General features: G+C 38.1%; 1 long non-coding RNA gene across 1 annotated transcript; it reads left to right on the forward strand.

The window, feature by feature from the left end:
* Positions 1-122: 122 nt before the first annotated feature.
* LOC309711694 lies at positions 123-14,486 on the forward strand. Its single transcript, XR_014278069.1, has 4 exons — positions 123-467; positions 10,099-10,128; positions 10,589-10,684; positions 14,210-14,486. It is a non-coding gene; the product is annotated as an uncharacterized lncRNA (long non-coding RNA).
* Positions 14,487-24,113: the final 9,627 nt, after the last annotated feature.

Consider the following 24,113-nt stretch of genomic DNA (forward strand, 5'->3'; position numbering starts at 1 on the left):
GTCAGCGGAGTTGCCAGTTGTGTTTCCTGCAGATTCTTCGGCATAAACGACACAGTTTGTGGTCACGTGTGATTTATGAATTTATTTTTTTGTGTGCAAGCACACAAAAGCACGCCAAATTTCATTAAAATGTCATTTTGGTGCACTGTAAGCTTTTCTTTTTACTGCCCTGCTGTGACCACGAGTAACATAATGATATTATATTTTCAAAACTGAAACTTCTTTTTGAGTGTCCCACATAAAATAAAGTTAGCACAATGTAGATTATAAAGTATGTAATAATAATGATAAAAAACAAAACAACGCAATATACCTAAAGAGTTAATCGCTCAGACTGCTCTGGTCCGTGGAAAACGAGCAAATCTGGCAACCCCTAATAGCAACGGCCCTTCCATTAGCCGCAGAAGTGTCTTTACCCTAGCAAGCTTCACTGCCCTCTGCTGATACTGGAAACATATAATGACAAGGTAGAGACTACGCAGTCTGGTTCACACACGTCTCTAATCCAGCTCTGTTGTCCAAATTGTATTTTTTGCTTTCATCTTGCTATCCATTAGTGATTCGTGCAGCAGTGGGTTAAAGGTTAAAAACCGCAACGTGCTGATTTCGTCTGATGGTTTATACTAGGAATCGCACTGTTCTCTCTTATAGTGGGAAGTAACTGCTAGTTATTTGGTCAAGCCAAAGTAATTTTTTTTTCACTTTTTCTTTTTATTCACTTTATTTAATAAGCATTAGTGACGCTGTGTCTGAAAAGGCAACACTGTAAAAAGAGCTTGTGTTATGATATATTTCATTACATTAGGGCAGTAACATTTATACCTAATCCAGCAAATAATCTCTTAGCTAATAAGGTTACACAAATAAGTAACTCTGAGCGCAATTCATTTGTAAAAAGATATGTAATCGGATTATAGTTACTTTGTCAGTGATTACTTCATTATCCTTTCAGTAATTATTTAAAATATGACTTTATTCATCATTACCAATGAAATAATGAAGCTGTTGAAGTGCATACTTGTAGCCTGTCTTGTATAGTAGGCCTCTGTTTTTGCAAGGCTAATTTGGTTTGACTAACTGTAAATGTTGAATATGCAAAGTTCTCCTGTTTGCATAGAAATACCGAAAAGAAAAGCATTATTGTGTAATGCTTTATCCATCTCTAACTTTGCAGTAATTACTTTCAAAGAAATTCTAAATTAATGGATTTAGTTATTAACTACATGAAATAATGTCAGTTATGGTCAGTAGCTGACTATTGCAAAGTAAACTGAACCAGTCCTGTGTATAATGCAATGGAATTGGTATTTTAGAAGCCCTGTCTGTTTTATCAGCTTTCTACCTGCAGCCTCCAGCCAAGAGATTTTGTGTGCACAAAATAATACTCAGTTTTGTATGTAAGAATGCAGAGTTGTCAGAAGTTTACATACACTCATCATGGCCATGAATATTATGGTAATTGGGGGCTTTAATGATTTCTTTGAACTCTTCTTTCTTTCAGGGTGGAATGATACAGTGCATATATTTAATGACTTTAAAAAACAAAAATTGGGTGCACAAGTTTGAATTTGAATTTATTTTACTCTTTCTTGGCAGAAGAGTTCATTTAAATTGGTTGGTTTCCTGGCACTGACCAAGCTTTCAAACATAGTCCACAAATTTTCAACAGAGTTTTGGTCAGAGCCTTGGAAAGGTCATTCCAGTTGCTTTATCCATTCCAAAACCGGCTTTGATGCATGCTTTGCAACAGTTGTTGATTTGAGATGAAGCTGGAGAATTTTGAGGCAGTCTTGCATTATTTCTTCCACTTTGTGCAATGTGCCAGTACTACTGATAGCAAAACAATCCTAGAACATGATGATACCACCACCAAGTTTGACAGCTGGTTCAGTGTTATTAGGTTTGAAAGTTTCACTTTTATTGTGAAACTCAAACATAGCTCTTTACTGTGATCACATAGCTCAGTCTTTTTGGTCAGATAGTGTTTCTCCAGACTTTCCTCCAGAGGCATTTGGCTTGTAAGGTGTTGATTTTGGAGCAGAGGCTCCCTTCTTGGTCAGCACCCTCACAGGCTTGAGTTTTGGTGGTTCTTGGGTTGTTCTTGAACATCCTAACCAATTTCTTCTTATCTGAGGGTGACAGTTTGGACACTTCTTCCAGATTTTGGCAAAGTAGTGACACATGAAAATAACCTACAATGCACTTGTTTAAACTGATGATCTTGGAATCTGCAGTTGTTTAGAAATTGCCCCAAGACCTTTGCAGCTTATGCAAGTCTACAATTTTCCTTCTTCACTGAGCTGCTTAGACGTTCCCTTTAAAAAAGTTTTGCTCAATCCAATTAGTGCTGTCAAAGAAATCCTTTTGATGATGAGAGGTGATGAGAAATTAGCAGTCGTAGTCAAATGTGATCACTAATGGGAACCTTCAGCACCATTTATTTAAAAAATAAATTAAAAATACAATTAAAAAAAGGAAGTTTATGTACATGCTAAGAGTTTATACTTTTGGCTGTGTGGATTAGAGAAAATCCAAACTAAATTCAAACTTGTGCACCCAGTATTTGTTTGTTAAAGTCATTAAAGATGCATGCTGTACAATCAGTTCACCTGGGGAAAAGATCAGTTCAAAGAAATCATTAAAAGATAGTATAGTTTTTTTTTGTTAACATCATTAAAAAATGTAAAATTATAAGAACTGAAAAATATACAGCTCTATATAGCTCTAGCCTCAGTAACCAACATTTACCACTAGGTGGAGGCAAATGCTTACTTAAATGCTGTAGACACCTTTATTGATTAAAATCTGCTGTGAACTGTGCAACGTCCAAATTGGACAAAGTCTGAGATTTATTCAGAAGTAACTGGCAGCTGCAGCCACAATTACAAGGCCCTTTCCATAATATTTTCCAAATTAAAAACAAATTAGGAAAGACATACGAATTGAGGAATAAATACGTTACTGAACAGCATGTACATATTTTTTTTAAATAGTTAATTTCAGTATAATATAATTTCAGTCACAGCTAGGGGTGGTTTTATTTACACGCATTGCTGGTCAGTTGGCTCTTTAGGAGCATATCAGCTACATTGGAAATAATATAATTTTTTTTTAGATATTTTATTCTTATAAGAAAAGAAAAGACAACTCTGAGTATAATATAACGATGCAGCCTGATTAATACCTCCTCTGTGTGCAGCGGATCATTCACTGTAATTTCTAATTAACACATTGCTATTTACTCTGCTGGATCATTAGGCCTCATCACAAAAGGATAATCCAGTCAAATTGAGAGTTTATGCTTCCCTTTCACCTTCCAACATGGCACTACATGCTAATAAGGCAAGTTGAAATTGTCCAACAAATTAAGACAAATGTTGCCTTAATACCAATAATACCAATTTATCTTAAATATTTATAAATGATGTGATGACTTTTTATTTTTAGTTAAGTGAATCCTGGAAATATTTTAGGAAATCCAAACAAAAGTGAGAAATATTTAAATAATTTGAAAATAAAATACTATCAAATGAGAAGGACATGAGACAGTAAACCCAGTGAAAGAGAAATGTTGTGGTTTTGTGTTGCACCTTTTTTTTTTGGTAAATCTCTTTCTTCAATATACAGTTAAGCACCAAGAAGCAGGCATTCAGAGTACAGCTGGTCCACTGCGGCCCAGCATTGGGTTTAAACAGTAAAATCTAAAACAGCATTGTCTGATGGATAATATGTCAGGATTAGTCCTCCTTTTAAAAGTAATACACAAACTTGGGATCTGCAGCAGACCCTGCCTTTCATCCTGAAAGGATAGGGTGAACGTTAGGATCAGAAACGCAGGCTGTATGCTATTTGTGAAGCAGAATCATTAGGAAGGTTCTCTGACCAATTTCCATAAGTGGGGTAGCGGGAAGTATTTAGGCTACTCGAAGTATATCACTAATGAGAAAAGACAAAAAGGATTCATGTGCATGTTTTATGCAATCTCTTTTTGGGTGTAGATGAATAATTATTTATGATTGCAAAGCCTAAAAGGGAGGCAAGAAGATAGCAACCGAAAAGAGACTGGTAAAAAATTTAAAGAGGAAGTTAAATGAATATTTAAGGGAAGATGAAATATTTAATGGAAACAAATGAGCAAAACATTTAAAACAGCATGATAAATAGTAGAGACTGCTATTAAAATGGCCCCCATAATTTGTGCTATTTGCTACAGTAGCCGCAAGGTCTCAGTCACACTTGTAATGGTGTGAACCGAGGACTCTGACAATTGTTTTCACCGTGCCAGACAGTGTACGGAGACTCTGTATCTGTAACCCTGAGATGACCTTCTGTCTGAGAAATATTAGCCTTTGATTCATCGCAGTTTGTATTGATGCCACGAGGAAGAAACATTTTATGTTTTATTGACTGTCTTCACGTCGAGGTTATGGTTTAAAAAAACACAATTGTCTGAATTTGGTTCCAGATAATTTCTCAAGAGATATTTTCCGAAAAGAAGTCATCAGTCATTCTCTTAGTCTGACACTCACCTGCATACATCAAAAGAAAACAAAAGATCCAAAGTATGTACCAGCACGCATTCATTTGTTTTCCAAATGTGAAAATAATTAAATCAGCAAACAAATAATTATTCAAGTCAATGAGAACAATTATCTCAAAGACGCCTCTGAGACTTGGATGTGCATACTGAACTGATTAATTATCTTGCTGAAGCTAATTGAGTGGAGCTAGATCTTTGACTGCTTTCCCTCAATATGCCTTCCTTTTGATTATCGTGTGCGCCATGCAAAATGTGGTCAAGAAATGCCCCAGTAAATGCCAAGGTGTAATGGCATAGTAATGGCGGTTTAAGAACTATGTTTAGTATTTTGCAGATCTCTTGCTCTACAGCTGCATGACATTATTCCTCTATGGGTCATAAGGAAAAAAGCTAAAAATGTCTGCGGATAGAAAAAAAGAAACATGCACACCTCTTATGAATTTTAAGTTTCACCACATATTCTAATTTTTTATTAAACTGCCTATTAAATTTATTATATTCCCTGCGCTCATCTGTCCAAGTTTAACTTTGTCAGGGTAGCTGTGTCATGCCCTTACTAACCTGTGGGCAGACTATTACTTACTTCTGAGCCAGACAGAGATCATTACCTCTGTGAATGATGGCAAGGCAGCCCGAGCCCAACAGCTTTATTTCCCAGCTCAACTCGGCGGACGCAAGCCATCACATCCTGTTAACAATTCCATGGCTCCACCATAAAGATAAGCTCTCTCAATCAGCTCTGTCTGTCTCAGTCGCCGCTGAAGGGCCATCAGTCATCACTACCCGGGAACGGAGCCCTCCTTATTCACTTGTGATTGACACCGTTTAGATGATTCAGCTAGAATCACCAGGCTGTTTATTTCCTCAGTGGAGCAGCATGGTGTTTTCTGATTAAGGGAGTTCATTAAATATTTATTTTTTTGATATCAGCGTATTCAGGTTTATGTAATCAGTCTTTTCTCTCTGAGCAAATATTGGCCCTTTTCATGTGGAATTTGACCAAAACGAATTAAGTCAGAGGCTTTGACATTTTAATCAGAGTGACCACAGGAAGCAAATTGCCGCTGTCAAACCACATGAAGGTCGTTTGAGTTGTTAAGAATCTGCTTGCCGTAACAGTTAATCTGTATATTCTAATGATTCTTTTACATGTGGGAGGTGGTTGATATTTTATGTATAAGCACACATTCTATTCAAGGCCCTTTATTCTATTAACCTGCACATCTTTATTAGATCCTTTCTAAGATAATGCCTGTATGGCTTAGCCTTTGATAAATATGCTTTTAGGTCTACCTAATTAATCCATTCCGCTGTGATTTTCTACACTTGTCACCCACTCTTTAACCTCGTAGCGAAGGAACAGACTCTTCCTCCTCAAATTAAAGGTCCTCTGAGATGCTGTACATGTGTGAGCTAATGATGTGGCGCGCTGTACAACCTGATGTTTTATCTTAAGGGCCTCATTGAAATGTTTTGAGTAAAAATGAATTGCGTGACCTCACTGTTGGAGTGTAGATATATTCCAAGCAAACATGTTTAAGTTTGTTGTGTCTGAATTAAGCGATGACTTTTTTGTTTTCAGTTTAAATCTTTTAATAGTAATATAGTTTCAATATAATAAAACTAGTATAATTTTATGCACATATTTGCTTTGTGACTATATCCTCAGTATCCTTCAGTTCACAAATGATTTGTACCTATTATTTTTAAACTGGGATTTCTCATATGTTATTAATTATTAATGCAACTTTACATTAATTTGAATGTCAGTATACATGGCTACTTTGAAATTCGTGTGGGCACAAAGCATTGGCATGGTGTTGAGACAGCATTTTTGAAAAGGACGCAGGAGAATAGACCTCTACTAGCTAAGTCTACTTTTACAAAATTAATTAAAGCAATTCAGCATTTTTAAATGTACCACTCAATTTTACCTTTTCCTGCCAGCATTAATAGACTTTCCAGTCATGCGGTCAAGGGAACATTCATAGATATAATGAATGGGATAAGGTGATCAGCGTGTAGACTCTTGGCCATTTCATAACGAAATCTGCTAAGCAAGAAAAAGAACAGCTGCACTCCTAATTAAAATACAGTGTGTGTCTCTTTTCATCTTTAATATGTTATATTTTTTAGAGAAAAATGGCATACTGTCATTTGCAATTTAAGTATGTTAGAAACTCAAATATGGTGTTTTAACCAGATATAACCTGTTCATGTAAAACGTTACAATGGGGCCAAACAGGGGATGTGGTTTAAAATGTCACTATACGAGTTAGAGTTACTGGCTCCGACTAGTATCTGTTCCAGGAAGCTTGGTGCTAAAACAGCACCTTTACAAGTAGTAAGTATAGTCTTTACACATCTAGGACAAATGTTGTCAGGAAGAAGCTGCTAAGCTTCTTGTGCACTCGCCAACAACAGGATCTTAACAAAAGATTTTATTATTGTTTTATTTCAGTGGGAACTAAACTGACAGCATGGTGGTGTAGTGGGTCACACTGTAGCCTTAAAGGAAGAAGGTCTGGGAGAATCCTCCAGCCAGCTCTTTCCCAGCTCCTCTCCTCTGTGTGCAGCTTGCACGTTCCCTGTGTACTCTCTCCGGGTTCTCTGTCTTCCTCTCATAGTCCAAACACATGCTTGTTAGGTTAATTGGTGATTCTCAATTGGTTGTAGTTAGGAATGTGTTATGTGTCTCTGTTTGTTATCCAGCATGTACCCCAGCTCTCACCCTATGACACCCAGGATAGGCTCCAGCATTAGTGGAAGAAAAGAGAAAAAAATGGATGGAAAATTGTACAGAAAAAGCTAGAAGGCACATTTTTTTAGGTTGTTTTTCCCTAACAAGCTACAAAGAATATTATTTATTTATAGATTAATATTATATCATTTGCAGTGTACCATTTAAGGTTAAGTTAAATAGGTTAGATTAGGTGATAATATTTACTCTTATAGGAATATTGGGTAGATCTGGTACACTGCACATCAGGCTACAACACTATTTATATAATAACAGTGAATTTTTAATTTAGTTAGGTTCAGTGAGGACACTCGTCTTAAAGATCGACACACAACTTCTATTTCTAACTGTAAGAGTTATAATATTATTTGGGAAAAACAGAGTTCTGATGCTTGCAGAATATGTCAAACAACCTTTAGTACATTCACTGTCAAAATGCTAAGACTATTTCAAAATCAGAGGCTGATCAACCCCTCAGCCAACACAAAACTCTTTGAAGAACATTTTTAATTTAGTGTGTCAGAAATACCTACCGGTAACTGTCAGTGCGTGCATCTTACATCCAGCGCGTGATGAGAAAAAACAAAACTTATAATTACTCTTACTGTCACTTTTTCACAATAAATGTTTAAGTTTCCAGCCATGCAAAACAATAAATACTGTGCACAAAAGCTTCCCTTTTCCCTTTCTGGCTTCAAGCAAAGAATTTATTCACTATTACAGCCAAACAACGTAACTACAAGAATACTTTTCCTTGTCTTTTAAAAAGATGAAATATTTTCTCTGCTGTGTAATTCTCCTCTCTGTATTTCGAGAGATACTGACCTAAAAAGGTTGATCAAAGACTGTTGGAACTCCACAGCCTGCAGCAACCAATAAATTGGTCCATTCGATGTTTTGCACTGACAAATTATTCTCCAGAGTACTAACATTCTTGGTAGCAACTCAATTAGCAAGAGACAGATGTAGCAAGAATTCACATTTATGTTTCATAGACATTTCAATATTTTATTATTTCAGTGCATGTTGGCACGGACTCTTTTATGTCATAGAAATGATAACTGTTTGCTAATTCTCACATGAAGCGGTGGTTGTTTTGGTTGCTTATTGCAGATTTGTAGGGAAGCTGCACTTTGTGTAAAAGCCTCGAGGCTTTCGCACAATGTTGGAATGGCCTTGAGCATCCATATGTTTTAGTTTAACTGTTAAAAGCCAATATATTTTTTATTGTAGCTCGGGGTGGGGGCAGATCCCACTCACTGTTAATGTAAAGAGAAATGTCGCCAAAAGAAAAGAGGAGAAATGAGACACTTTTCATTCTAACCATTAGTGATGCATATATATTTGAATTTCACGAGTGAATTCGGAGCATCTCAGTGTAACGTGAAATGATTGGTGAATTAAAATATTATCACATTATTCAGGTAAGAAGATATACAAAGCACTTATTCACTGATTATCAAATTACTGAAAACAATACCCCCACCTCGCCAGAAAACACATTTGCCATTCATCCGATCTCCTTTGCACAAGGGAATATGCACTATCATTAATATGCGTGGGTCCCCCTTGTCTGTGTTTGGGCATTTGATATTAACCCTCAGAATCACTGGTGACCTATCACACAAAACCATATGGTTAACAATGAGTGATCTTCCTGCTGTTCAAGCATCATTTACCCTGAGCTTTCCTGCACGATTCAATGAAGACAGGTGAAAGCATTAGGAGTTCTGTTCAGCTCACAGATTGTAGAGATTTAGATGAACTGTATCTTATTTTTATCTATACGCACCATTTGAACATTTTATTTAGCTCTTGTACTTAGATGCTCTGTGGATTACGGAGCATCAGCAACATAAATATCTGATTATACTCATGTTTTGAAAATCAAACATTGGGGATTACCACCTTATGTCCCAGGAACTGAGTCGAGTGAGGTATGATGTACCAATAATGCATCTCCACACATACAAATACCACCAAAACAAGCTGAGTGCCTGAGCTGCAAAACACATGGCACTCTTTCCGCTATGCAAATATGAAATTGAACCAGAGCACAGAGCAGCATTATAGTCTCACTGTACATTTGCAGAGAACATTTGAGAATACCAGACTGCATAATTAACTTCCAATTGAAAAGTTCCCTCGAGTCAATCCTCTGCTTTATTAACAAAGTAATGAAGCTATTTTTTAATTGGCCATTTCTTTGTAAACCAAATTAAATAAAATGACAAGGGATGTGTTGCTGAAGCTTATGATGTCTGGTCTTCTTTAGTTTTGTATTTATGTTTTTGTATATGGAAAGTATCTAACATGCACTGATGTGGGATTATTGATAAATTCTGTGCATATTATATACTATTTACTACAAGGTTGTGCTTTTAGTGAATGTATGAAAACAAAATACCAGTTTTTATATGTGTTAGATGAGATATTGTAAATGGCCTGTATTTGTATAGTGCTTTACTTAGTCCCTAAGGACCCCGAAGCACTTTACACTACATTCAGTCATTCACCCATACTGGTGATGGCAAGCTACATTGTAACCACATCTGCCCTGGGGCGCACTGGCAGAGGTGAGGCTGCCGGACACTGGCGCCACCGGGCCATCTGACCACCACCAGGGTGAAGTGTGTTGCCCAAGGACACAACGACCGAGACTGTCCGAGCCGGGGCTCGAACCGGCAACCTTCCTATTACAAGACGAACTGCCAACTCTTGAGCCACGATTGCCCGATTGTGTAAAGACAAATGTTATGTTATTATGTGTATGTAAGCATGGATTTTTGCTATAACAATTATGTTTTTGTCTTTACAGATACTGACCGAGATTTGTATGGTTTACTATGTAAGTATATCTTTATTAAAGGCAATGGAAACAAGAGACTTTTACTGTGGATTTTTAGTTTACTACAGATGTTCAGTGGAGTGCATTACAACTAATTCTAATTAATCCAAATTTAAAATCATTTTAGATATAGTTACTAATTATTTATATCATTGTTTATTTTTTTCTTGTTTAATTTGAGATTTTTCATGTGTCCCACATGCAGAAGAAGTCACCACTTTTTGTGTGAACATGCGTATTCCACTTATGTATTTTATGCAGTCTCGCTGGCTGCCTGCAAAAAAGTAAAGAAGACATTGAATGGCATTCTAAAATATAATGTAGGGCTATGACAGTTTCAGAAACATAGCTGCAGTGCTCATAACAGTTTGAGATTGAGCCGAGTGTTTCATAATTTAGATCAAAGAAAAAAACGAAAGCTCAACACGCCTTTGTGGTACTGCATGAAAATGTCTTGCAGCATAGCTTAAAGAAGACAACCAAAGGCTTGATGAGCAGCTGTGAGGACATCAAACAATTCTGCCTCCTCCTGAAGAAATACTAGAGAATTTCTTTGGTAAGTGAGTCTGTGTTTTTGTTGGCAGAGATTTCAGAATCAGTGTTGCACTTAGCTGCAGGGAGGCACCAGTGGAGGACTACCTGGATAGCCTTCCTAACCACAGATATCACCCACAGTGGATCATTAGGATCGTGCCAAAGATGGATGGCTATTTTCTGCACGACTTGCTGGCCGCCACTGTAAGAGTAGGGCGCATGCTTTCCTCTGGTCCCTTGGCCTGCGTGCTGACCTGCTCTTGGGTCTTAGTTAACATTCAGGGAGCCCTGACCTGAAAAGCAGGCTTGGCAGCAGAACCAAGGTCCCATCCTCCCCAAAGAAATTAGAGGTGGTAATCTTTCAGGAACAACTTGCTAACCTCCCAGACCATGTAACCACGGGATGCAGATAATTGCCCTGCTTGTGTTTTGCAACCCCTCTGTATCTCACTGTCGCTGGTAAATGACAGGTTGTGTCCAATTTGTGTGTATTTGACAGCTGAGAATTGACAAACGATGGCTAGGGCCAAAAGAAGGTTACATTTAAACACAGCTCAGGTCAATGAGGTAGATGTCTGCATGCTGAATCACTGTCAGGAAAACTAATGATATAACATTATAACACAACAGACCACGGTAAAAGATGAAGTGTGAGATGTCATATTGGTACTATAATCAACCAATGTCTGTTTCAACTGCACATTTATCTTGATTTTGCATAGACATTCACATATTCTAGTCATTGCTGAATGGAAACACTGAGGAATACATACAAATAGCTGTTTATGCAGGCAGATCCTTTCGCACCACACAAAACTACTGTGACATTATGGTTTCTCACTACAATATTATAGCCTCGCCAGTTTTAATAATTATCGTGTATATATTTTTTCCCTGTAATACTACTGGGACTATTCCAGTTTCAGTGTAATGGAAACACAAAACCCACTCTGTTAAGCATTAGAAACAAATATTTAATTCGCTGTGTCTAAGATGTGTTACACCTGCTGTAGCAATTTCAAAAACACACAGGAAGTCTGAATAATCAACACAGAAAGAGCTTTGGAACCAGCACGCGAGTTGTGGCATCTTGACAAGTCTTTAAGTAAGTCTTACAAGAACAAACACCCCTAGGCTCACTTGCTTCGGTGCTTAAGTCACAACAGATACAGCCACAAAGCTGCCACACAAATCAGAAAAAGATGTCCACTATTTTACAAAGAAATCCGAAGCGAAGGGGAAGTGCTCCCTGTTTTTAGTTAATGAAGAAAACTTAATTTAGTCTCATGAATATCAGAAATGCAATTTTTATTTATGTTCTTCTTTTTACAAGTAACAATCATTATGGCAGCTAATAATAAGCATTAGTAGAACCTAACTCCATGTAGCTGGAGGTTATGTGGACATGGAGTGTCCAGGAAGCTCAAGGACGGCCCAGACTCCCAGATTAAACAACATTCACTCTCTGTCAAATGCCTAGCTCCCAGAACTGCCAAGCCAGAGGAAAATGAGCCCCCACATGACCCTCGCTGTGGATGACAGGATAAAACACAAGACAGTTGTGCCTGAAGGAGACTCGGGATAACGAAATAATCTTTAATCTCTGTCCCTTCAAGGCACTTTCAACACCTGTTATTCTTGATGGCATTGTGAGAGAGGGCAGTTCATAGATTCATTTTAAGCCTGGTAATTATTACACTAATTATTCACTTCGGTGTGGGGTGATTACCAGTCCTCGTTCAGGTGAATACTCGTCCGCGTGTACAACAGCTGTGGCCGCAGCAGCTTGGTGGAACAGTTGTTCCACTCCTTTTTCCCTTGCAGATATTTGACCTTTTGTCATGTTTGCAATCTGTACTTTGGGGGACGGTGGAGGGGGGATGAGAGAAAAACAGCCAGAAACTTTTAATTGCTCAATAGAAACAGTAGTGAAAGGCACAGGGTTGGCCATCTGTTCAGCCCACATCTCTTTAGCAAAGAAACTTTCTATTTAAACAGGTTGCTTGGTTTCCATTACCATATATGATGAATATAAGGTACTCCATGGGCTAAAAGGAGAGTTACTGCGGCGTTGTCCTGCGTAAGAATGAAACATTATTTCTCCTAAATTAATGAGTACTCATAGTATTTTTGCTCTATCTCTTTAATAATGAATGAATCAAGATATATTCTTTTCATTTAATGGGATGCATTTATAATCAGAGCTTGAAGGTCCAAAAGCCTTAAAGACAAATATTTCTGCTCTTTGACTAGATTTAATTCAATTAGTAGAAATACAACATCAAATACTATGCCTCCATTAACAGATCTTTCATGTTAAAAATGAGTATCATGAATATTGCATCCGTGATCATATGAAAACAGTTATTCTCTGATGCGTTTAGGTTTCAGAAAGAAACGCCACACCAGCAGGCCGTTGTTTCAAAATGAAATGGCACAAAAGGGTGGCAATGAAATACTTTTGAATTTTCTGCCATTTGTATTCGTTAAGGTAAAGATGCACCATATTATTTGTCATCAAAACCAACAATGCATTTTTCTGCTCGTCAGTACTTTGTTGTTCCTGATCTCCTATCTCCACTAAAAATGTAACTGTTAATTGAAATATTCACTTCCGTTTTTTAAACTGTTTTCATGTAGAGAAAAATCTGGCCACTGTATTTTTAAGACGAATAGATAGCATTAAATAGTTGCTTGGTTGTAGATCAGCATATGTAGGAGTGATTTATTTAACCGAGAAGAAGTTATTTAACATAAGAAGAATTGACTTTAAGTAAATTGCATTTCCTGTGTTTATCACAATCATTGTTGAAATTGTTGTCATTTCACCACTTCACATATGTGTTACACAGACGTCATTTGTCATTCATTGCTAGCTTAACCCTTTTATTACTTTGCAAAAGCACACAATTTCAAAACAGGAGATAACAAGCGTTATTACAGTACTGTGATATTGTATGTTACTCTCCAGCTCTCCCAAAAAACCTGGATCCATAGCTGTGAATCCTGTTGGCACACACACTAAATACAACATATCTCCATACAACCCACCCACACGTGCTCTGAAGTGATCCGCACACCTTCGACTAACCTTCAAGAAACTCAAATGTCAAATCAAAGTCTTCTGAAGTTAGAAAAACCAGTAAAAAGAAATCCAATTCTTTCTCTTCTAAAGGTCAGGTTTCACTGTCCCTGGAAGCACTCCTGAAATATAAATGCTCTGTAACGCCATTGTCTGCTCATTGCTATACACTCTAGGCAATGTCAATTTTGTGGAAGTACTTGCAGATTAAGTCAGCCGGACGTCAAGGGCCCTTGAAGAAGCTGCTATCTTGTAGTAGCGAGGGGTCTGAAAGCCCTTGTCTATTACCAGAGACACCCCAAGGACAGATGTTTTAGGCTTAGGGGGGTGATAGAGAATAATAGCACATTAGATTCCTAATGTATCTTGGATGCAGGACTCAGGAGAGACAGAACTCCTGGGTAATCCAAATTCATTTCTCTCTCCCTCATTTCCTCCTTTCTTTCTTTTCTTCTTTCCATCCAGTGTTGAGTCCTCGCTGCCTCTTGAGGTGCTGAATCTTAGCCTGAAGCTACATGCTACACAGTCCATTCATCAAAACCATGACCCTCTTCAGTCAGGGACAGGATGCTATGGACTAATGAACTCAGTGCAAGGTATGAATGTATGCATGTCATGTTTTTTGCTCCATAGAGGAGGGAATCTTTACTTATTTCAGACTTCATAACACATCAAACATACCAAACAGAAGAGCCCGGTCTGCCTGCTGTGCCCTAATGTCATTGATCTTGTTATGGGAGTGAAATTATTCAACTAAAAACAACCCTGAAAGGCTGAGTGTCATTGTGATATATCATGTGTGATATTGGCTTCAACAGGCAGTATACTTGGGAAATGGATGTATATGTTTGATTTAGGAGGAAAAGCACTTGCGGGGAAATAGGTTTTGTCAGTCAATCTTTTGTCAAGATTTTCCTACAAGGCCTCGATCTCTGGTAAATATATTGTCATAAAGCTAATATGTAATGAAGAGCACTGGTGTAGCATTCCCCTCTGGAGTTTTTGAACTGTCGTACATCATAAGCAAATTGGTGCTAAAGAAATTTTCATTTTCTGTCTCAGCATGAATCTGTGGTCTAGGCTAATAAACACATACGAGTTGTATGAAATAGCACCCCAACCCACCAATCCCTTCCCACCACCACCACCGAGGAGCCCCCACTCCCCATTCTCCAACCCCAGGCCAAGGGTACACCTTGATGAGCAAAGAGGGAGGCTAATTCAGTCCTCAGGCTTAATTAATCCTATGTCTTATTTGATGAATGGCTCCCAAATTGTGCTGTAATAGTGGTATTTTTTTTTTGTGTGTGCGTGTGGAGGGGGCTGCGGAGAGGTGTGTTGACACGAAGCTAGGAGAAAGTCAAAGTCGAGACTTCCGAGAGGCTTCACTTGAGGCTTTGTTTGCAAAGTTGCCGTCCTCTGTAGACAGATAAAGCCCTGTCCTCTGACGTCAGGCCAGCAGGAGAGAGTGATGGTGTGCTGTAGGGAACATGTGTTTATGGATCTCTCCAAGCTAAGATCACTATAGGAGTCCACCGGCTTTGCCGCACGCTGGGTTTGTCACTTTTTGCCAAACATGATTTGTTGTCTGTAAATACGCAGAGTGCCCTGTACTTTTCTTTCTTTTTTTATTTGAATGCTTGCCTCAGGGGGATAACACATTACATTGACAAATCCCATGTTTGAATTTCTAATGGGAGGTGCCTAAACTATTCTAAACCAACAGTTTTTCTTTATGATGAATCTGAATGTGATGCTAAATTGTTCAATTATTTGGCCAAGGTTATATTTGAAAGCATGAGATAGTGTAATTCATAAATCTGTTGAGACAATAAATATATAAGTTTACTAAATAAATATATAATTATTGTGTTATGTATCTATTTTTTTTCTGTTGTAAATGTTCCTACAGACCATTTGATATTCAGGACTCCTGCTTTTGCCCCGTTTAATATGAATCCTTTTGTCACAAAGCCTTCTGTTTTAAGTATGTATTGTCCTAACAGAGGTAGCACTTAAAAACTAACGATGTCATAAATTTTTTCTGGCTAATGTGGCAGGCGTAAAAGGAGCTTTGGCGGGTGGGGTGAGGGTCTGGTGATTTGAGAGGAACGATGATGAGATTCGGTGGCCCAGCCCAAGCAATGAACTTGATTAAACTAATCTCATCTCTATCAAAGCATCACTCGGATCCCCCCTTGTCCCATTATTCATGGCAATGGGATAATTACACTGAGATGCATGGGGCCAGACAGATAGTACTGTGGCGCGGGCCCTCAGACCCTGGGCTATGGCTCCACTTCTATGCAGCCTGTTCATTTTAAACACAGATTAATTATGGTCAATGGGATGGTTCGCATCTGTCACTCTTAGTAGAAAAAATGGAAATTATTGCCCTCAAGATGATAAAGGATGTATATTAAGTCATCTTCTAGTTGGAGGTTCAATAGGGATGAATACAATCAGCATTTTAATTCTGACATCAGCATTGTGTGCCAGAATAACCTGGAAAAACAGGAGCAGGAGACACATCAATGTCCTAAAACCAAAGTATACAGAGATAATGACAACTGACTCCAGTATTTATCACCTATCTAAGCATATCTGCATGATATGTATGCATCTGTCAATGCAGTGTGTTGTCATAAGTTTATAGGTCAGTAAATGTCAATTGATAATGCCATCTATATTTATATATTTGCATATTTGGTTGAATTAATATGGTAACGAGGAGATTTTAGGATTTACTTAACCTTGCTTGTCCTTGTGTCCAGAACTCGCATGAGCTCAGCCACAGCAGCCTCATCTGGTCATAAAGTTACAACTTTAAAGGTTAAATTAAATTATTATTTTGCGCAATATTGGAATTGCATACAGCTAGTATATATGTTATTTTTTAATTACATTTTAACAAAGAAAATCTAACTCTTAGGTTAATGGGATGTCAAACTTTATTTATGAGCATAGATAATTATTAAAAAACATGTTATGCTGTTCCTTTTCAAGTAAATGTGTGTGCAGTTTTTCCCAGTCTACTAAGTGTTTATTTGATGAAGGTAAAAGCCAGAGCAGATGTTTGTGATCTGTGTCATTTCTTTGGTTGTCTTTCTGTCTGTCAGCAAGATTACAAAAAAATATATGAAGCAGAATTCTCTTAAATATGTAAACTCTGTAAACTTGCCTAAAGATAAAATGATGATGCACGGGCAAAGAAAAGCCCATCAAATTTTGCTTTATCCAGATCACTTCCTTTAAAACCACACATGCACTCACCAAGTGCCCTATCTAGTTTATTTATTGAGCCGGAGAATAAGAAGCTTTATCCATGATTTTATCCAGCTTAACTGTTGAGAGTACATGTTCGTAGGTTTAGTGTCTTTTTTTAAAATTTGTATTTGGATGACTGCGTCAAATGCAGCAAAACAGTAAGAGGCTTGTAGGGACCACCTGACACACACACACGCACACACACACAGTTTCACATACACACCCAAAGGGACTCCTGAGGGACAACAGAGAGTGATGAACAGACACAAGCAATAGACACCCAGCCAGTGTAATTATCTCCTCGAGTGGTGTATGCAGTCACTGAGCTCTGCCCTGCCACGGTCAGAGCTCTGCGACCCTCAGCGCTCATCTGCAGGTTATTTTTTTTTTCCAACACAGTGATTGGGCTTCTTCCTTCGCAAGCCCTAAGGATGTTTTTCTGCAGCTCAGTCTTTCAACTCTGTCCCCGAGGACTAACATGTAGTCACTGACAACTGGCCACTTGAAACTAACAAGATTATTTGGTTGCACATCGTATTAGCTCCCTCTTTCTTTCCTTTGTGAAGTGATATGTACCTGAGATGACACCGTTGTTGTTGTTGTTTGTAAATCAACAGCTCTCAGTAAAATTTCGGTTTATTATAATAAACAGGGTGAGTCCGGATGTGTGCAGACATGTTTATTTTTTGTCTTCGGGGGTTTATTTATTGAATTAAAATCACATATTAATTAACACCCCTCTTTTGCGTAGTAATTCTTTATATTTGGACATGGTCCAATGCAGTAAACATGCTCTCAGTTGCAAATGTTTATTGCGGTATTGTTTGTAATGGTCACCTTTCCCTGAACCAGCATTTTATATGCTCTGACTTAACAATCACAGATTGCAAATCAAGAGTGTTTTTAAAATGAAATGCAAGTATTAAACACTAAAAGGATAAAAGAGCTGGGTTTTACCTTGTCCATTGTTTCAATTGTTTTACTTACCTGACATCTACTCAGACAACATGCGATTGCTGTTTTCCCCCAATGGTGACAACTGTACCAGTGATGATTTTTAATTTTTTTTTTTTGTAATCCATCATTTTAAATTCTATTAAGGGTTAAAGTTAGCTCTTTTAGGGCCTAGGTGTTTTTTTTTACCTCAGCTAATTCAAGTCACTGACTGAACTAGACCTTTTGACTGTTTGTGGAACCTTTTTAATATAGTTTTCAATTGTCTGACAAATAATTAGGCTTACTTTGCAGTTAAACACAGGTCCTCCAGGTCCATGAGCGAAAGTGCAGTTTTTATTTGTATATGATGTAGCACATTAGCCATAAAACCCATTCAGCCTTGCTAGCCCAACTTGCTAGTGTTAGCTGATTACTCTGGAGCCATATATTACTTATAATATATGGCTACAAAAAACAAGATGGTGATCTCTGTAATGCAGCAATTGAGGCTTCAAAACAAGTGTCATGCTGGTGATGTCCATCTTTAACAGTCTTCTAATTTGACGATGATTTTTACTTGAGAGGGAGAGATTTAGTTACAGTTCTGTTATGCTAATCTCGTAAAAGTTGGCTATAGTCCCTTGTCTTATTTATTATTATCTTCAGTGTACACCATAATCAACCTGCACATACTGGGGGAAACAGCATCACGACTAACAGTCCATTTAGGCCAAAAAATGTGAGTCAAAGATGGCTTGTAAACAAATTCAGTCTTACCTCAGCTGTTCAAGGCAGGAATTTGAATGTGTAACTGGAAGGACATTAACTTCTGCTACCGTAGCTTCAAGAGTTCTATACTGATAAATTCTGAGAATGATTTGCATTATGGAGATGTTTCCAAGTTGGACCTGATTATACATCAATATTTTGTCAGTACAGTTAAATGGAATAGCACTTAACAGTATTAGTGCAATCAAACAAAATGAAAAGCAATTTAGACAAATTGTTGCTGAATATACAACACACCAATATTAAGTTCAATGTCATTGTAATCTATGTGTTTTAATTCAATTCAGTTTTAAATAAAGTGTCATAAAGTGTCAAATCACAATAACCCCAAGGTGCTTTATATTGTAAGGTAAAGACAGGAGTTGCACTCAGTGCAGTCTTCTGCTGCTGTAGCTTATCTGCTTCATGGTTCAACATGTTGTGCATTCAGAGATATTCACCTGCATACCTTGGTTGTAATGAGTGCTTGGTTGAGTTACTGTTGCAGCATTTCTGGCCACTCTCCTTTGACCTGTGGGATCAACAAGGCATTTCTGGCTGGAGGACTGCCACTCACTGGACATTGTCTCTTATTCAGACTTGAGAGAGCCCTCTCTCCTCAATAGACCAGCTGTTTCTGAAATACTCAGACCAATCTGTCTAGAACCAATGGGACATTTTATCATTAATTCACATCCTTCCCATTGTAATGCTTGGTTTCAGCAGGTCATCTCCTGCACCCCTAAGCGCGAGACGTGCTGCCATGCGATTGGCCGGTTAGATATTTGCATTAACGAGCACCTGAACAGGTGTAAGCAACCAGAAGTGTTATGTTATGTTAATGAGTAATATGATAATAGAAGCTGTTGTAAATTAAAATGTAATGTCTTTATTACTTTATATATTTATTTTTTTAAACTAGGAGTTACTTTGCAGATCGGATTGTAGGTGTAAAACACACGATCGGTGATAAAGTATTTCCTGTTGCTAAAACTGACACTTTGTAATTTTTTACAGCACTGTCCAAATTTGGCTGGTTGAATGCGCTTTACCTGGATCATGTCTTAAGTGAATCAATATGTCTTTCAAGCATGGCTATTAACAGCAGTGTCCTTTCATTCCCTTTTTCTCCATCAAACCACACTAATGCTGATTTACACAGTTTAAAACCTTGGCCATATCCCTTACCTTCCAAGGAGATAGGGTAATTAAATTGGTACTTTTTACAAGTCGTTCTCAATAAATCTGAATAAATTAACAAGGCATTACTAAGACTGCTACATTAAATTTGCATAGTGTGTTTAATGAATATGCAACTGCAAGTGAAAAGGTCTGCTACTGTGAACTCTTGAAATTAGCATAACTACTTCCAGCATGTTTCTTAAATAATGCTCTCATTTGCACATCACTGAGTTGGCTAATTCTAACTTCAGTCAGTGTAGCCTCATAATTAAGACTCTTGCTTTAATTTTTAATGAAGTTTACGTTACATCAATCCTGACAGTAATGAGAGGGACATGGAAACAAAAAGGCTGCTAATAATTAAATTCACCGACCAGTTTGAGGCATAGTAATTCCTGAGGAGAAATTACATGACTAATTATTAATTTGATATTCATACCATTCCATGGATAGACTCACATAACTGCTTGTCCTGGTGCCAGTTATGCTGAAATGCAAAATGCCTTTTTCACTGCCCCCATGACTAGGTCTCACATGGATTTTAGTACACAATTAATCATGTTGACACTCGCGATTAAATGCTTTTTATTGGTCCCAGTTTATTAGGCCATATTACCTGAGTTGGTTTAAGGGCCATTCAAGACTGTCAGTGAAATGTGGGCATAAACAAGGTAATGATTGAATGACAGTGCTTCGGTGATGTGGAGGCAGATCGACCTCACTGATAATAAATGTCTCTCTCTCAGTCGAGGAGGTTTCGGTGTAAGGAATTCAGAACTGTGTTTATTTGTAGAAGAGTGTAAGAATTATAGAAAACAAGAAAAAGTGCAACAGTGCCAATGTGCGATGTGCTTTTTTTGCCCAGATTTGGATTATTTATTTAAATTAATTTTGGGGAATTAAGCACCAGCTAATGACAATCATCTCAGTGACCATTATAAATAGGAACCCAACAGTTAAACATTTGCCTATGAGAAAGCAAACGGTGACAGCTCAGAGAAAAGACTCCATACTGTTAGGTATTAACCATGTTTGCATTTATTTTTAATTGACCACCAAAGGTTTGGATTAGTGTGTACCTTGCCAGCTTGTGTCTGAAGATGTAGTTGAAAACAGAGCTTGGTGTTTTCATCCAGTTTCCCCCCTTGGACATCTTCCTATCCTAGTTTTCGTGACAACTGGCTATTCTGCTGAAAGTTAATTATTTGGGATTGTAATAGCTTTGGTTTTGGCAGGGGAACTGAACATTTCCCTTGCGGATAAGCCTGTTAACACTCAGTCTGTGCCTACAGTGACCAATAAAGACTTTTCCTGATATGCAGCGGTACTTGACATTTTATAGGATTCTTCTTGTGCTTTTCCATTAGTGCATTATAATAGCATAAACCTCGACTCTAGATTAAATTTGTTTGATAGAAATGTAATTGCATTCTTCTGTGTGCAGTGCAGCCTCTGTGCATTTCCCATGTATAATTCAGATGCCTTGTCACATCCGAAGCACTTGCTCCTGAATGGGTCAGAGTCAACAACATTATTTTCAAGTGTACACCCTTAAGATTCTAGTAATCAACACGGCAGTTCATCAGGTCCATTACTATCCTTCAAAAATAAACGTTCTCGTATATCAGCTACGGCGCCGCTTCAAGAACTCTTAATCAACAGTGTTTCGGAAACATAAATACATATTTCTCTCTAGACATTTGCCATGCTTTCCTAAAAGTCCTTGGCTGCCAGTTAGGGGCTGCGTCTTCAGCAGCCTGATGGAATAATGATGCAGAATCTGCACTGTGTCATGTCTTGTCAGCATGCTTTTACAGAAACACATCAAGTCCCGCCTTAAATAACTTGACAAAATCCTTTTGCAGGATTGTTTCCTGTGGCCCTGTGATTAGCTGTGGATTAACAGGACCTTTATGTTTTCCTCACTGCACTCATGCCTTCAGCGTAGGTTAGCTGCCCTGTTACTAAACAAATGAATCAGTGCCTGGAACTGTGTCATGCATATTATCTTTCAGCAGGAGGCACATTGAGCTGGTCAACAATAAAGAGCATTTCAAAGCACACCATGCAACATTTCTTGTTTCTCTTTAGGGCTTCTTGTGATTTACAGCGATGCTTGTTTATGCTTAGCAATGCAAATTTGAGTCTTACAGCGGCATATATCACATACCAATTAAAACATATCAGTGGAAGTGGCACTTAATGATTGGTTATTTTGTTAGCCGCTCATGAGTAAATGACTGAATCTTCTGTGATGGCTGCAGAAAGACAGACAGGCAACTCTAAAATAAGAGCAGATTACAGATGTAGGTCAGAAAGAGTGTGTTATCTCGTTTTCTTAGGTGTTCACAAACAGAATATGTTTGCAAACTTTTTTTAAATAAAAATTTCTGTGATATGTTTTTAGTCTTTTACCTTCCCCGTGGGTGTCCCGAGGATCAGCCATGTGTTTTTGTTTACGTGTGCTGTAAACACTCCTGTATTGTTATTGCGTATTGTGTTGTTCTGGTCTTTGGCTCCGTTAACCGTCCGTGGAGACCAAGCATTTTTCCCTGATGTATAAGATGAAAGACAGAACAAAATGCCCCTCATTTGGTCCCAGTTGGTTAAGTGTGTTCTGATCACTGCCAAGGTCTGGATGAACATGAGCCACACAAAGGACCGTGCCTTCCAACCACATAAGCTCACAATAAAAAAGGGATTTGCCTCCATTAGACGTCTTTCACATTAACCCCCAAAGGAGAGACGTGTTGGTGGTGTTGCGGAGGACATGTCAACTTTCCTTACAACTGATCCCTGAGTTCAAAGCTTTTTTTTTTAAATCCTGCAATTAATTTGTGACAAACAGGCAACGCTTAAAGGGCAGTAATTGTTTTGTACTAATTTTCCTGCAATGAAAAGATAATGGCAGAGCAAAAGGCAAACATGAAGGTTAGAGGTTTTAGGTTAAACTTATAACGTTGACCTCAAGAGGTTGTAATTTCCCCTGCCGTGACCCAGTATATTGATCCGTTTTCTGCCATTTAGTTTATATGTCACCTGCCATCTGGGTAGGTTGTGCTATTGTACATCAGTGTGTAATGACACTTAAGGGGAGTATGAACGTACGATTTTAATCGTGGTATACCTTCATTAATATTACTTCACCCTCTGATCTCGTCCTCATTGCGCTCTTGCACTGTGTTTCACGTCAAAGTCTTCCACCTCATTTTTATCCCCTGCGTACAGGATTGACCTATGTTAATTCACACCTTTTTGTGCATAAAAGCCCTTTTATCTTGCTTCGTCACAACGAAAGTTCGTTCTTCTGTTGAGTTTGTTGTTAATATATCATGATCTCACACTGATAAATAGTTCAGTATTCTCTCATTTTCAACAGTATATACAGTGACTGAGAATTTCCATGATTATTGTTCAAATGAAACCAGTTCATTATGAGGTAATACATAGTGTATCAGTGAGGGCTTTTGCATTTTCTTCTCAATATTGATATGGATTCTGCCATATTGTTATTCTGTTTTCTCCTCTCATCTTTCACCCATTTCCATTTCTCTCTCATCTTCTTGCTCTTTGCTCCTTCCCCTTTTATATCTGTCAGCTGGCTAAGTATCACGTGTAGTTTAATGGTATGATTTGTTGTTACAGAGTCATCTGTCACTAAAGAAGCTAAATGAAATGGGAGTGAGAGTGGCACCGTCTTGTCTGTAATGAATTATGCAGGGGGTGGGGGGGGGGGGGTGGAGGGGTCAGGTGGGGGGCCGCTGTTTTGGTTACACTCCACGGCACAAACAGGGACCTCAGGTAGTACACTCATCAGTCCTGCTGTTTCTCACCATATGGAGTCAATGAACTGGGACACCCTCCTACACACACTCACACTTACCATGCACACTCGTGTGCCTGAAGACAATCTCATAGTAATACAGTAGATAGATGGACAGATAGATTTAAAAACAGTCCCATGTTGTCATAGTGATTCTTCAATATGACTGAGAGAGTGATTACTATTTACGCTTGTAAAACTCTTCCTTTAACTATCAATTACACTGTCCCCATCTTATGGCCATTGAGTGAAACTGCTGCCTCTCGGTGTTCATGCTGCTAAAGGGGGGAAAACGTTCCACAACGAAATTAGATAAAAAAAAATGTGCACGCTCAAATGTTACAACCAGAAAAATCCCTTGGTGTCCTGATTAAATAAGCCGGGCCTCGCTAT

This window comes from Aulonocara stuartgranti (genome assembly GCF_965226115.1).
Source record: "Aulonocara stuartgranti genome assembly, chromosome: 7".
In the NCBI taxonomy this organism is placed as follows: Eukaryota; Metazoa; Chordata; class Actinopteri; order Cichliformes; family Cichlidae; genus Aulonocara; species Aulonocara stuartgranti.